This window comes from Leucopleurus acutus (assembly GCF_964270905.1).
Source record: "Leucopleurus acutus genome assembly, chromosome: 2".
NCBI lineage: Eukaryota > Metazoa > Chordata > Mammalia > Artiodactyla > Delphinidae > Leucopleurus > Leucopleurus acutus.
The window spans coordinates 64,069,719-64,085,757 of NC_139143.1; the positions used below are offsets into that span (position 1 = coordinate 64,069,719).

The following is a 16,039-nucleotide window of genomic DNA, read 5'->3' on the forward strand; positions in this document are numbered from 1 at the left end:
TGGGGGAGACACTGGCTGCACTGCCCTCTGATCCCCCAATTCCCTGAAAGTCTCTCCCCATCCCCACTGATCCCTGCACTGTAGGTGGGCCCCTCTGAGTGTGGGAACCTCTCCCTCCCCAGCCCCAATTAAGGGGTGCCAGTCCCACCCCGCCTCCACTTTTCTTCCCTTCCTCCTTCCCTCCCACATCCTACCTGGTTGTGCGGGGATTCTTCCCGCCCCCTTAAGTGTCTGAGGACCCCCACCAGTGCCTAGTAGGTGTCCTAGTTGTGAGGAGATGTGAACTCCTCATCTTCCTACTCTGCCCCCTCTCTGATTGTTTCTTTTTAAATTTTCTAGTTTCTTATTAAAACTCTCACTGTGTTCATCTATTCTTTTCCCTAATTTAGTTAGCATTCTTATTACTAATGCTTTGAATTCTTTATCTAGTAAATTATTTATTTCTGTTTCATTAGTTGTTGTTCAGGGGTTTTCTCATGCTCTCTCAGTTGAGACAAATTCTACTGTCTCCTCATTTTGCTTAGGTAAAACAGTTACCTATAGCTGTCTTGAAACAGTGTCCTTACATTGGAGTGTCCCTGTACAATCTGTGTGGTCCTGGTGGCTTTGGTGAGAAAGCTAGATTTGATGTGAACGCAAGTCACATCTTTCCTCATGATGTGCTGGCAGCTATCCACTCAATAGGAGGTGGGGCTGGAGAAGGAGGGGCTCGGGCTGGAGTCAGGTGTGAGGTAGGGATTTCCCTCTGCTCAGTGGCTGTCACTGCTCTGTTAGGGCTGGGGTCAGGTTCCAAGTTGCTGGAACAGAAGCTTGAGGGTTGGGTCCAAGCATGTGCTCTTACCCCTTCCAGCACTGGCATCCTCTGCCCCAGTGGGGAGCAGAGCTGAAGCATGAGGGGCTGGTGTGGGTATTCAGCAAGGGTTGGGGCATGAAGTGTGGTGGTCTGGCCACCATCAGAGACATGCTCTGCCTCTTATAAGCCACCTGTACAGTTGCCAATAATGGCTGTTTCCCTCCCTGTTCAGATGCTGCTTAGGGTTTGAGCCACCACAAGGAACACTCTGCTTTTGGTAGTGGAGGAAACCTGTATAGCTACTAAATGACAAGACAGATGAATATTACAGGCATAATGTTGAGCAAAAGAAGCCAGGAACCAAAAAGTACCTACTGTATGATTCCATTTATATTAAGCTCAATAAAGGAAAAATTAATCAACGGTGATAGAAGTCAGAATAGTGATTACCTTTGGGGGTATACTGACTGGGAGGGAGCCATCTGAAGTGGTGCAACTATTGTATGTTATGATCTGTTGGTGAATATTCATGTTGAGTTATGCAATTAAAATTTGTACTCTTTACTATACATACCTTAATAAAAAAGATAAAAGCAAATTCAAGTAAAAGTAATGACATAGAAAGAAAGAAAGAAAGAGAGAGAGAAAGAGAGCAAGAGAAAGAAAGAAAGAAAGAAAGAAAGAAAGAAAGAAAGAAAGAAAGAAAGAAAAGAATGAAAGAAAGAAAGAAAGAAAGAAAGCACTATGTAAATGCTCGAAGACACAGGGTATTTCTAGGCAGTCTATATGTCTGTTCATAACTGCTGCAGTCTGAATTGAACGTTTGTGCCCCCGCAACCACAAATTTCTATGTTGAAAACCTAATGCCCAAGATGATAGTATTAGAAGATGGGGGCCTTTTGGAATTGATTAAGTCATGAGGGCCCAGCCTTCATAAATGGGTTTAGTGCCTTTATAAAAGAGGCCTTGGAGAGCTGGCTTGCTCCTTCCACCATGTGAGGATACAACGGTATGTCTGCAACCTGGGAGTGGGCCCTCATCTAACCATGCTGGCACCCTGATCTCAGGCTTTGAGTCTCCAGCACTATAAGCAATAAAATTCTGTTGTTTATAAGCTGCCCAGTCTATGGTATTTTGTTATAGTAGCCTAAATGAACTAAGATGGTAACCATACCTGGATAGGCCCATTAACCTTGTATGTTACAGAAGTAAAAAAGGATTTGTTTGAAAAACTTAGATTCACAATATGAAATTTAAAAATTATGTATATTTAGTAGTACCTTAATAAGTAAAGGTAACAACAATGAAAATTATTCGTGAAAGTTGATATAAACTCCCAATTTTCTCTCTCTGAATGTCTGGGAAGAACTGTCTTCAGTGTGGTTAGGGAAATAATCTCCAGCCTGGTCTGATTTAATCTACAGTCCTTTTTTCCTTTGCCTCATTTGGTGTCTGCTGATTCTGTTTTCCTGCCATGTTTTAACTGTTTCCTACCGTGGATGTTGCAGATGTCTGATCTTGTATTCTAGCCTTATCTCCATTCTCTGCTTATAAATGTTGCTCTCTGCAACAAGCCCTGTGCAATGCAAGTGTCCTGTTGCTTCTCCTCTAGACTTTCCAAAGTGTGCCTTCTAAATTCATTCATTCATTTAACAAAAAGTCAATGTGTTTATACTTTGTGGACAGGGTTTTTAAAAAGATTTTTCAGGTCCCATGTCATTTCACATTTATTAAGATGTCTTCATAACCCATATAAACTTTTTTTGGCTATAAAACTTTTGAAAGGATTTTTTTTTCTTTTTAAATAACTTACCTGCAAATAACTCCCTTAAAATACCACTAGCTATGATTTCTTGCTGATATTGGAAAGTGATAAAATGTAACTTAAAAAAGGGTTTTCAAATATAATGATATTTTATGAACACTAAATTTAAAAATTACTAATAATTGATAATCATTAATTTAATAATCAATGCTATATTTTTAAGATTTTAACATTTGTTAATTTTTCTGTGTTTATTTTTTGGAGTCAGTTAATATATTTTAGCTCTCAAAAATTTTTATAAGTCCTGGAAATGCCTGAAAGTTTTTTCACTGGTCCTGTGATGATTATAGTGCATAAAAGAAGCCTGATTGTGTACTCTTTGTACACAAGTTTTCTTTCTATGTGTTTGTTTTCTTGCGTAATTGGTGTACTCTTGGTTATGCCAATGGGAGGAGTATTTTTGAATTTCTTTTGACTGTAAGAATGAAAGCCTCCGTTGAGTTGAGACACAAATGCCTATGTTGGTTAAAGCACTAACCAATCCCCAGCCCTGCCTAAGGAACAGGATAGGGGGTGTGGCAAACAGATAAGAATAGGAATTGAGAGAAAATATTTAGAACATTATAAAGGTAATTTGAGAATGTAATTTTATTCTGTGGAATTTAATAATAAAAAGTTGGGCTTCCTTTTTTGATGTTATTTTGTTTAGTAATTTATTCTTATTACATTTTTGAAAAATCATGATGGATTGGGGAAAAAATAGTCCTCTACCATAGATGGTTTGAAAAACAGTGATGTACACTACACTTTAATATAGTAAGTTCTTGATACATGTTTGTTTCAACAAATATATAAACTAATAATCATGTAGTTTTGGCAGTAAGCTACATTATGTTTCCTTCTAGATCTGGAGTTTTCTCACTTGAAAAAGAGGTCTTCGTTTAGAAACATCTGCTGTAATCTGTGATAGTGAAGAACTTCTGAGTACAAAGTATTTTAGAGAAAATTGATACAACTTTAAAAGCTACTCAGTGATAAAACAGTAAGTTTAAATATATCTCACTGTAGAAAGTCATAAGTACCTTCTTGCCCTTGAAAATTTGCCAAAGAATCAGTTTTTGCACCAAGAGTAGACTCCCTTTCATCATGTTCCTCTACAATTTAGGATATACTCAAGTGATATATATATATATATATATATATATATATATATATGTGTGTGTGTGTGTGTGTATTTTGCCTCCACATATGGCTGCAATGTGGTTTATTTCATGAGGCTTTCTAAATCCCCATTAGTCTTTTCCTGAAGTGGCTGTGGTTAAACACAAATAGGTGAAGAACTCCCCCATAATATTTATCTGGTATTCTTTTTTCCTTGATGACTAGACTGTTTACTCTTAAAGATAAGAATTTTACCCTATAAGAAATTTGAATTTATTTATTTAATCTTTTAAAGCAAACTTTTAGGGGATTGAGATAGAGAGGAATTGAAATGCCAGATTCATTTAAAAAATCCTTTTACCATGCAGGTGACTATAACTGAATTTTCAAATATGCTAATTGACTTATCTCAGCAAGTACCTAGACTGGTTAGAGCTTTTATTTATCTAAGTATTCATAGTTTTAAATCACAACTGACGAGCACAGAGAAGACAACCATGTAAAAAAATGTGGGAAACAAGATCATCAACTTCTAATGACCTTGCTTCTGGTCTCATCCTTCATCCTTCCTATATCCCTTAATTATTAGTTACTGTTGACCACTTTTGCCATCTTTGACTCTCTCCCACTTAAGTTTCCACAGCGTTGATTCACCCTGCTGCCTACTTCTCCTCCTCTTCACTCCATTCTCCTCCCATTTAAGTGTGGGCATAGCACATGTTTGGTGCTCAGCCTTCTTCTTGATTATACCTCACTTGGAGAGTGTGGCTTTGACTATCAGATGAATGGCTCCTTGAAGGGGTTGGTATCTCCAACTGTGATGTCATTCAGCCTTTTTTCCTCTGTGTTTCTGTCTACAAATTCAGCATTACAGCACAATACACAGAAGTACTGCAGTGTTCTCAGTGATCAAATATTAAATAATTCAGCTAATGATTTGCTTCTTTCAACAGTGACTGAGTCTCTATTTCGTACCTTCCAGGCTCTTTGCAACACACTGGAAAGAAAGTAGAGATGACAGAGAAAGAAATTGCTCTTAAGGCGCTTACATTCCAGTAATGCATGCACAGAATGAAATAAGTTCCATAACAGAAGTATGCACAATGGATGTGTCTTGAGAATACAGAATAGGACGTTGGCTATCATCAAATGGAGGGCATTGAAGGCTGAGAAAATAATGTGAGTAGAGTCAATAACATATTATCAGCAAGGAGGGAATTTTCCCAGTTACTCCTCTTGAATTCTTGTGGTTGGACTAATACTAAAATTGACAGAAGAAAGATTAATAGAAGAAAAAGAAACAAATATTAAATTGTGTGCACAAAGGTCTGATAGAAATGGGACCTAAAAAGTGTCCAAGCAGGCAGCTTTTATATGTATGTGTATATATATATATATTTTTTTTTTTTTTGACAAAGAAACAGTAAATTTGAGAGAAATTAACAGGGCACAGAAACTTAGATTTGGGTACTTAATTAGTAAGAAATTTAAGCAGTGTTTGGGTGTGAATAGTAAATTAGTAAAGAGGTAACAGGTATTTTATAGAGCCTACTTTGCCCTGAATTCCCTACCGCTGGTGATAAGGATGTCATTCTACCTCTTGGTACAGGGAGGGCACCTCTCACATCAGAGATTTATTTCCTGCTGTCAGGGAGACAGAGGGGAGGATCAGATTGTCCCTCCTGTATTGGCTATTTCTTTCTTTTTTTTAATTAAGGTGTTCAGTGATTATCTGACTTTTTATTTAAAAAGAAAGAAATGTGTAACCTTTAGTATGTGACAGTTTCAACTGGGAATGACATTAGCATATTTGGAGCACAAACAAAATCTTCTGTAGACAATGTTGGTTTATGTATATAAATGAACTAGTTTTCAAAAATATGAAGGTATTCTATTTGGAAGTTAAGGTGATTATTATTATTATTTTTAATATTTATTGGAGTATAGTTGCCTTACAATGTTGTGTTAGTTTCTACTGTACAGCAAAATGAATCAGCTATACATATACTTATATCCCATCCTTTTTGGATTTCCTTCCCATTTAGGTCACCACAGAGCATTGAGTAGAGTTCCCTGTGCTATACAATATTTTCTCATTAGTTATGCATTTTATACATAGTATCAATACTGTATATATATCAATCTCAATCTCCCAATTCATCCCACCCCCCCTTTCCCCCTTGGTATCCATACGTTTGTTCTCTATGCCTGTGTCTCTATTCTGCTTTGTAAATAAGATCGTCTATACCAATTTTTTCAGATTCCACATGTATGTGTTAATACACGATACTTGTTTTTCTCTTTCTGACTTACTTCACTCCGTATGACAGACTCTAGGTCCATCCATGTCTCTACAAATGACCCAATTTCGTTCCTTTTTATGGCTGAGTAATATTCAACTGTATATATGTACCACATCTTCTTTATCCATTCCTCTGTTGATGGACATTTAGGTTGTTTCCATGTCCCAGCTATTGTAAATAGTGCTGCAATGAACATTGGGGTGCATGTCTCTTTTTGAGGCTATTTCTTAAGTAACTTTAATTCAAAATAATCATTATGGCATTAAGGCATATTTTGGGGATGGCTGCCCTGGGTTCCAACAATTACATCCTGAATTAGCAAGTATTCTTTTGGTTTAGTAGGCTAAGAAGTGAATCAAAATTAAGAGCTCAAGAAAGGGAAGAATTATGTAAAATGAAAATCGGTAAGCAGAGAGGCCGGTAAGTTTTAGGGTTGTTACTAAGTTTATAAAACAATAAAAATGAAAATATTATTTCTTAGAAGATATGCTAAGAACCCAAGGTAAGAAGAAATAGAATAATTTGTATTAAAAAGCTCAGTTAAAGGTTATGAGATAGGCAGAGGGGAGGTTGTCATATTTCACAGATGGAAATCAATATTGATTTTGATCTAGAAATAAGGGCTCAAATATATTTATTATAATAATTATTATGTAAAGACAATAGGATAAATAGGATGTATGACTAGGAAATCACTAGAAAAGAAGAAAAAGCTAATAAAAGTCAATGCAGCAAAAGATAGAATTATAAAGAAGGGAAATAGCAAAGTGAATAAAAATAGAAAGCATACAAAATGATAGTAGTCATATCACTTAGAGTAATTAATATGAATGCTGCAAATATTCCTGTTATAAGACAAAATTCCTGGGCTGGGCCCTAATTACAAAATCTAAATATTGTTATCTACATACAACAGATACGCCTAAACCTAAATGACTAGACAGTTCAGAATAAGATGAAAAAAATAAACTGTATCATGGGAGATAAACTGATATCTTTAATGTATCAACATCCCTTACATAGAGGGGACCATTTTCTCTTCTTCCCGGAATCCCTAGATAGGCCACTGAAATAGAATTTTCAACCGTATATTAGAAAATGGAAGGGAATTTCCTCCCTACATTCTGTCCTTCTCAAACTTTCAGTGAGATTGAGAGAAAGAATTAGGCATGCAGGGCTACCACCTGCACAGGGCTGCCCATCTGTGCCAGTGGTGAGTAGAGGACTGAAACTCAGCTGCATTTTCAGGCCTTGTGCCCTGGAAGAGAGTTAGGTTTACCTGAAGGAAGGATTAATTCCAACAAGGATTTTGTGGACTCTAAACCCTGTGCAATAGGGTCTGGATCCACCTAGAGAAGGTATCTCTATCTCCAAAGTTGCCATTTGTGTTATCTGGGTACTGTGTGGATATGTGTATGTCAGCTGCTTCTGGGTTCTTTTCTCTTTTCAATCTGCCTGCCGCAGAGCCAGGGTATTCTAGTCTCCTTTCCTCCGTTTGACAAGCTTAATGGGGTAGACATTGTTTCCTGAATTAAGAGGCCTATGGTTTATGCATGTACTGAGGAGAGGGACTGGTGTTAAGTCTGATTAATTCAGGAGCCAAGTTTTAGGAAGTATTAGCATTTGGCCTCTGCATTCCGCAAATTATCTTTGTCAGTAAGAAAGCTGATAGTTTGTTTTGATTTCTATATTCTGAGTCTTTGTCTGCTATTCCTCATGATTAAATTTGGGTTATGCATTCTTGGCAGGCATACTACATTAGTGATGTTTTGTCCTTCTCAATATATCAACAGTAACATAAAGGACCCAGCATAAAGTAGATAGTCACTGTATCTCACCCTATTGTTATATCTTTTATTGTGAGCAGTTTCTCAGCATTTGGGGGGAAAAAGTAGAGAATTAATTGATTTAATAAATAAAATTTTATATATATATATATATATATAAAACTGAATCACCTTGCTGTCCACTTGAAATTAACACAATATTGTAAATTCAACAAAAAAATAAAACTAGCTATACACACTATAAAGATAATGGTAAAATTCATGCTAAAAATTTAAATTTTTGTATATATAAAGTGATATTAAATAGAAAATAAAAAGCACTATGACACGTAGAAAAAAATAAATAAACCTTTTTTCTTTTCTAGCATTTTATATGTGAGTGTGTTTGTCTTAAAGTTGATGATGAAACCTGAAACAGAAGTGAAGTTGCCTAAGACTGACCATTCCAAGAGGCAATTAATGAGATACTGTTCTCAGACCCAGTGATGATGCTTCTAGAGAACCACTTGGAGAGTTTTTCACGTGTTCCATGCAAGGACTGGCATCTGATTCACAACTACAAAATTTAAAGGTGAGAGTCAGTGGCCTGAGCTCTGTTGACTAGGAGCACAGTGAGGGAAAATGGCTCTGTTGGAATCCACCACAACTTCTAGCATCTGGTGTGACAAAGGATGTTTGAATTTCCCATGAACCCATGAGGCCCCCGAGGTAGGAATGTATTGGGTTGTTATGAGTGGATTTACTCCACGCAAGAGGAGTAAATCCAATGGAGGGGTGGGCCACAAAAACCAGTGGCTAAAGGGGAAGTTGTAAGAGGAGGCATAGTGTACGTCAGATGAACTATAGGTGAGAGATCCCCAATGATGGAAGTTGTCTCTGAAAAAGCCACAAAACCACTCCAAGAAAGAAAGAATTGACATTTAGAACATCCCTCACAGAGAGAATACCTATACCAGAGTATAACTGTACTGTGAAATAATACTATATTTACTTTTACTTCTTTTCAATCTCCTCACTCCAATCCCTGAAAGGTCCCAAAGCATCAGCTAGGGAGTCAAGGAAAAGGTAGAATAAGAGCTGAAGATGATTCTAACCATCCCCATCTTCTTTCATTATAGGCTTCCAAGACTGAAGTAGGCTAGAGATCAGAGAAGAGAGAAGTTTTAAATTTGATGAGAATAGGATTTTGATTATTATACTGACTAGATTTTTTAATACCTGGAAAAAGAGATTATTACATTTCATTGAGTCTAAGATGCTATTGATTATAAGATGTTCCATTATTTTATATAACACTTGGGGAAAAAAATCCCTTCCAATTATGACTACAAGATGACTTTGAGATTCAGAGATGAGATATTAAAATGGAAAAATATGTTCATCTTAGACTAGACAAAATAGAGTAATATTTTATTATCTGAGGGTGATTGGAAAAGCTGTGAGATCTGATTGAGATTTCATTGAAGGGAGGGTACGTGAATTAATAATAGAGCATTTAAAGGGGGGCAGTGGTGATAAAAAGTAAAATTTATTCCTGCCTTTACCCTGCAGTGTCCAACTGGTACAATAAACTGGTTAAACAATGTAATTTCTCAGTCTAATTTCAAGCAAACACACACATACCCACACACATGAGCTAAACCTGCCTTTGACAAAAGCCTGAAGAGAAAAGGGGATCCAGGCACTCAAAGGCTCATTTTAAAGGTTTACCTTCTCCAACTAACATACGTCTAATCCTTCCCAGAAAGAGCAGAACACTCCTTGAGTGCTAAAATAGATGCCAGATTTCAGTTGGAATTAAAAATTGGGATATGTGGAAATAATGAAATACTTTGGATGTTTTCATAATTTTGAGAATTAACAGGAAAGACTTAGATCTCATGCTCTCAGTAACACATTTGATAACATGGGGAGATTAATAGTATAACTGAAATATCATTTGGCCTCCCTGCCTCTCAGATGTCTAGATAAACTACACTGAATCCTCCCAGTTCTATGGACCGTGAAAGTCTAAAGAACTCCCATTTGCTTTTGTGAATTCCTGGAGAATTACGTCTCACAGTCCCCTAAGCCTCTGACTCTCGTGTGTATCAATCTGGATTTGAAACTAGACTCCTCTGGGGGTTTTAAAATATGTCCAAAAATTCTTTGACATTCCTCTCTTCAAGAGATGGCACTTAACTCCTCTTCCATTGAGTGTGGGATGGACTAACTGACTTAAATGAAATGAATAATGTATGTATGACATTGTGTGACTTCTGACACCAGGATGTAAAGCACATGGCTTCCTTCTTGCCTTCTCTCTTGGATTGCTTGCTCTGGAGGAAGCTAGCTTCCATGTCATGAGGACACTCAAGCAGCCCTCTGGAGAGAGAGGTTCATGTGGTGAGAAACAGGAGTCCAGCCTACAGCCATGTAATTAAGCCCTCTTGGAAGTGGAGGTTGGTATCTTTAGCAATGTACTGAGGCCAAGGGACATTTTAGAAGGAGAGGCCAGAGTTTGTATTTATACTGTTGGGGAGGAAGAAATTTTCCACTACCGTTCTAGGTTCTTCTGGCTGGTCTAAGAATTAAATTGACATGAGACAGATTAACAGGAGAAAATCACACAAAAGTTTAAAAACATGTATACATGGGAGAGACCCAGAAAAATTAAATAACTTGCTAAAAAGGTTGAAACTCTCACCTTAACTATCATCTTCAGCTAAAGACAAAAGAAGATGTTGGGGGTAGGAGTTTAGGACTTCACAGGGGAGGAAGGCCATTGACGGGAGACGGAAAAGCAAATGTTTGGTAAACAAATGTTTGCTGGGCCATGAAGAGACAATGGGACACAGGAATTTTAACAAACAGACTTTGCTAGGTTCATCCCTGTTTACAAACCTAGTTCATACTATAATTATCTACTGTGACAGCTCCCTTCCTGGAACAAGGCTTCTATCTACTATCTTCAGGCAGTTTGAAGCGGGAAGGTCAAAGTTTCTTCCTGAATCTTTTGGGCCTTGATTGTTTTCAGTTTGAAATAATCCACATACCAGAGAGACATTTTGGGGTGTCAAGTTTTGCTCGCCTACAATATTTCTGTCAGCAGTAATTATAGCAAGGCTCAGAATCAACTGGCCTCAACAATACTTAATATCTTACTAAAGTAAGTAAAGTAGTATTTTAAAAAAGTAAAATAAAGGTAAAGTATGAATGAGGTATAATACTTAATACTGTTACTAAGCATGGGGCTCTCTGCCCAATGCACATAGAAACCAATACTATGGCACTGACTTCTGAGAAAAGAAAACGCTTTAGTGAGATGGCGACCGGCAAGAAGACAGGAGGCAAGGCTCTCAGCCTGTTTCCCTGATCTGGGGTTCAGTCAAATTTTTATGAGTTAAGGTAGAATGGGTTGGTATGTGGAAGCACTGGTCAGGGTTCGATTGGAGGGCTTCAGGACTTGGCCGTGTATGGTAAGATATGGTAAAGAGGCTTCAGCACGGGATCTTCCTGGACAAAAAACCCTTCACTTCTGAAAGGATTCTGGCATTCGGGTTCTAGTCATGTTCTGGTCTTTTGGTTCCATGGTGGGGGAGAAACTTTAGTTCCTGGTGTTATTTAAAGGTAAAATTTTCTCCTCTGTGCATTTGTTGGCTGCATGATTTAGTTTTGCTCTGTTGTCTCTGAAAAACAACTTAGTTCTGGTTAGGAACAGGACAGGGTCAGTTCAGGCTGGTTTTTCGGTTACAATACCTTAATAAAGGCTTGTCATTCATGAGTAACTGGGTCTCCTTGCCCCTGGATTTTCACCATTCTAAACCATTATCTTTAGCTAGTGAGATCTTCCTGTATCAATTATCTGACTATGCTCTCCCCCAGTTGAAAATGCATTCATGCCCCACTAATTCCCATTGCCTTCAGAACAAAATGTCAACTCCTTTACTTGGTTTATAAGAACTCTTAAGTACTGTTGTGATGTGAGATTGTGGTCACTTCTCTGGTCATGGGATATTCATTTTGAATCCCATGCATTAAAGATTTTATTTTTCACAAGTTCTATGTGAAGCAGAAAATACCATAACCTTTACCTGGAGAATTTTTTGTTCTAGAAATGAATACTTATTTCATGTCAATATTTCTTACATACACAAAATTAGTGGACCAAGTGACCAAAGCTTCTGGGGAAGAAAGAAATGACTGTTTTCACACCTATAAAGTAGGAACAACTAAAACTCTGTGGGTGGTTGAAACTGGACAGGAGAATGAAAAGAAATTGGTGAAATGATCTGTCTTTCTTCTGAAAATATTACTGTATTAAATTCTTCAATAAAAAGAAAATAATAATTATGGTATGTCCACTATTGAAAAGAAAAAGGTAGATTTATCTTTTCACCTGGAACATTGTCTATCATATGGAGTGGAAAAAAACGGTTAGAGAACAGTATGTAGAGAATGATCACATTTAGGTAAAATAAATCCAGTGTAGAAGGCACAATATCAAACTGTTAATAATGCTTGTCTCTTGTGAAGGGGCTTCTGAGTGGAGTTTGTGGAGTACTTCCTATATTATTCACTTCTGAATTTTTAAAAATGTGTAAAAACATATCTTTTACAGTTTAAAAAGATAGTTCCATTTTATAAAGATCAAGGATGATAGCTAGGAACTTCAAATTAACATCTGTCCCTTTGTCTTCACACAGATTCTCATTCAACTTTTCCTGGAATGATGGAAGTTTCGATGTTAGGGTTTAATCGCATCTTAAAGCTATATTCCAAGGGTATCCCTCATAACCTCATTAGTGGCTAAATCACTGTCTCTGTTATTAAATTCTTCCTCATAGCTAATCCTCATGTTACTCCATATACATTCCCCACCCAGAGTTCAGTTAAATCTGGGAAAAGAAAAAAGAGTTGATAATCCTCCTTTGTTTAAAAACGATTGGTGATTTTAATTTTCTTTTCATAGCATGTTTCTCTTTTGCCAAATTTCTTGCCCTTGATCATTTCTTGGAAGCAACGTGGTGAAAGTGAAATGTGTGGGGTTTGAAGTTGGAGGAACTGGCTTCGCAACCTGTTATCTTTATTTACCAGTAGGCTACTTGTGGTTAAACCATTACCTTAATTCTCTGCACTTCAGTTTCCCCATCTATAAAATCGGATGAGAGTGACTGAAAGGATCACAGGAGATAACGAAAGTGGGAGTGTGATGAACAATAGCATCTTGCAAAGATGCTGCTTGACCTTTCTCTCCCCACTTGACCCCAGCCACTTCTCTCTCTCTCTTTTAATTTTCCGTTTTTTGAAAAAAGACTATTTTTTCAGAGAAGTTTTAGGTTCATGGTAAAATTGAGAGGAAGATACAGAGGTTTCCCATATACCTCCTGCCCACACACATGCATACGCCATTATCAAAATCCCTCACCAGAGTGGAATATTTGTTACAATTGATTAACCGACACTGACACATGATTATCACCCAAAGTCCATAGTTTTCATTGCGGTCCACTCTTGATGTTGTACATTCTATGGGATTGGACAAAGGTATAGTGACATATCTACCGTTATAGTACACTTCTCTTTTCCTTGCTTCTTTTCTTACCAGACTCAAAAGAACTCTCTAATATTAGTATCTTCTTCTGTAAAACAGAGTGAAAATAGCCCCTCCCTTCTGTACTTCAAAGGATCACTTTTGTAAGACTCAGCTGGGCAAATGCATGTTAAACCATGTTGTAAAGGCTAGGGTCCTAATGCTAGCTATGTTTGTATCTTGCCACATGACAGCCCTACGAGTGGGTTTGTCAGAGTGGACATGATCCTTTCCATTTTACAGACAAGGACATGGTTAGAGAGGCTGTGACTTCCACATGGTCTCACAGCACTAGAACCCAGGCTTCTAGACTATTAAAGGCCATTTTTAAAGTTTATTTCTCTCCTGTAAGTTAAATGACCTTGACCGTTCTAGCTTTTCTTTATAAATTCCACACATCAACCTAATCTTCAAAGAAAAGCAAATGAATTGCTCAAATGATTTTCTTCTCTGGAATTTTGCTATTAAAGTTGGGTTGAATTATGGGAGCACTGAGTGAGTAATAGCCAGCACTGTGCAGGGAACACAGTGGTAAATGAGAAGTCATGGTCCCCGCCTTTACGGAGTGTATGTTCTGTGGGGGTTGGGGTGGAGCGAGCGGAGGGTAAACAGGAAAGAAGTGAGTAAGCAAATAAATGAACAAGAGAGTTTTGGGTAGTCATAAGCATTTTTGAATCAAATAAAGCCTAGTGACCTGCAGGGGTGACAGTGTGGTGGTGGTGGTGGACGGGGAGGTGTGACCTAGACTGAGTGATGGAGGGCTCTGGAAGGAGATGACAGTAGAACTGAGACTTCAAATAGAGCAGGGACTTTGCCTTCACCATTGCGTCCCCATTCCCAGTGACAGGACCAGTGCCCAGCAAACAACATGTTCAGTAGATATTGGGTGAGTGAATTAATCAATGAACGAAGTAGCCATTCATACAAAGATCAGGGAGTGTTTGGAAATGCTTTTGCTATAATGGCTAATACTAATAGCTACTCTTCATTTTGCTCATATCACATGCCAGGTACTTAGGCTTAATGATTTACATTTATTTAAAAGTGGAGGGACTCCCTTGATGGTCCAGTGGTTAAGACTCTGTGCTTCCACTGCAGGGGGCGCCAGTTCAATCCCTGGTCAGGGAACGAAGACCCCGCATGCCATGCGGCGTGGCCAAAAAATAATAAAAATTTAAAAACTAAAAGAATAAAAGTGGAATCCTCACAACAACCCAAACAATTAATTACATTATTACCCCATTTTCAGATAAGGGCTATAATGACATTTGTGATAAAGGGATATTTTATGATATTGTAAAATCTTTAATTTTCTTGTTACTCCTTTTAGTTTCAAACACTTTAAGACCAATGTTTAGTCACATTTGTATTAGTCAAAATGCTGGGAAATGTGGTATTCTGATTCACCTAATTTTCTATCAAAGCATATTTGTTAAAGTTCTGTATAAAAATAATAGTTTCTCTATCTGCTTTGTTCATATGCTAGTTAAAACTGAATCATAGAAAGCCTGAGTTGAAAGTAACTGTAACACCATTGTAAAGCAATTATACTCCAATAAAGATGTAAAAAAAAAAAAAAAAAAGAAAGTAACTGTAGAATTCAACTCATCCTATAGTACTATTTCATATATAAAGGGATTTAGGCATCAAGAACCTTTTCAAATATTTTTCTTTAATGACTGAATTGTTTGCAGTGAGTATTTGGAGTGAGCAGAACTACAAGATGGGCTGTCATCTATTAAGCACATGAATCAACATGTTTCAAAACCAGTTCATTTGCTCTTCAAAAGAACTGCAATGATATAGACATTAGAATCCCCACCTTGCTGATAAAAGTACCTGAGGCTCAGTGACCTATTTAATTTGCTCAAGGTCACATTGACCATAAATGGCATAAGTGGAAGGTTCCATAAGTGGAAGATTCAGTCAGATTTTAATACACCATGCTGCTTCTTCCAAAATAGGATCACTTCATAGTAAAAATTTAGAAATTGATCACAAAAATTATAGCAGTTTGGATTGACTGTTTACTCATCCCAGCGCACTAGAAATTATGTTGGTTTTGTTTTTCTTTTTTAGGGGGGTGGGACAAGTTTTTCTCCACCTGAAAGTAAAGGGTAGAAAAAAATTCCACTGACTTATATTTGAATTAATGCCTGTAGCTTCACACATCCAACAATCAACAAAATACAATTCACTTGTACATTAAGACGGTTGGCTTTTGGCAACTACAGAGAGGGAAACTTGACAGAGACTCTTGGGGAAGTCCCTACCCTAAGAAAATCCCTCCATGACAACAAAGTGCCCCAGGGGCCTTTGAGTTCTCTAAGGGCTGATAAAGTACAATCAACACCAGTGGGAGATACTATCTTTCATGTCTTCTCTGAATGACTAAGGATTTCTGCCTCTGATATTCTTCTCCCCTCCTCTTTCTCATAGGAAGTTCCTGGCTGGAGAAACCCCCAATATGGTTGGGCTAAAGATAAAGGACTCTGGGGTTGCTTGGTCTTCTCCAGAGATGTTAAAGATCAATGTCAGCTTTTATTTTATCTATCTGTCTACCTATGTATCTATCTATCTATCATCATCAACATCACTTATTTTGGAGGAGGTAAGGGATTATATTGAGCAGCCATAAAAAAATCAATAGAGCCTAGT

General features: G+C 37.4%; 1 long non-coding RNA gene across 1 annotated transcript; it reads left to right on the forward strand.

Moving 5' to 3' along the window:
- Positions 1-3,496: 3,496 nt before the first annotated feature.
- On the forward strand, positions 3,497-8,341 carry LOC309957557. The gene is made up of 3 exons (XR_014325975.1): positions 3,497-3,600; positions 4,702-4,898; positions 8,175-8,341. It is a non-coding gene; the product is annotated as an uncharacterized lncRNA (long non-coding RNA).
- The last annotated feature ends 7,698 nt before the right edge of the window (positions 8,342-16,039 follow it).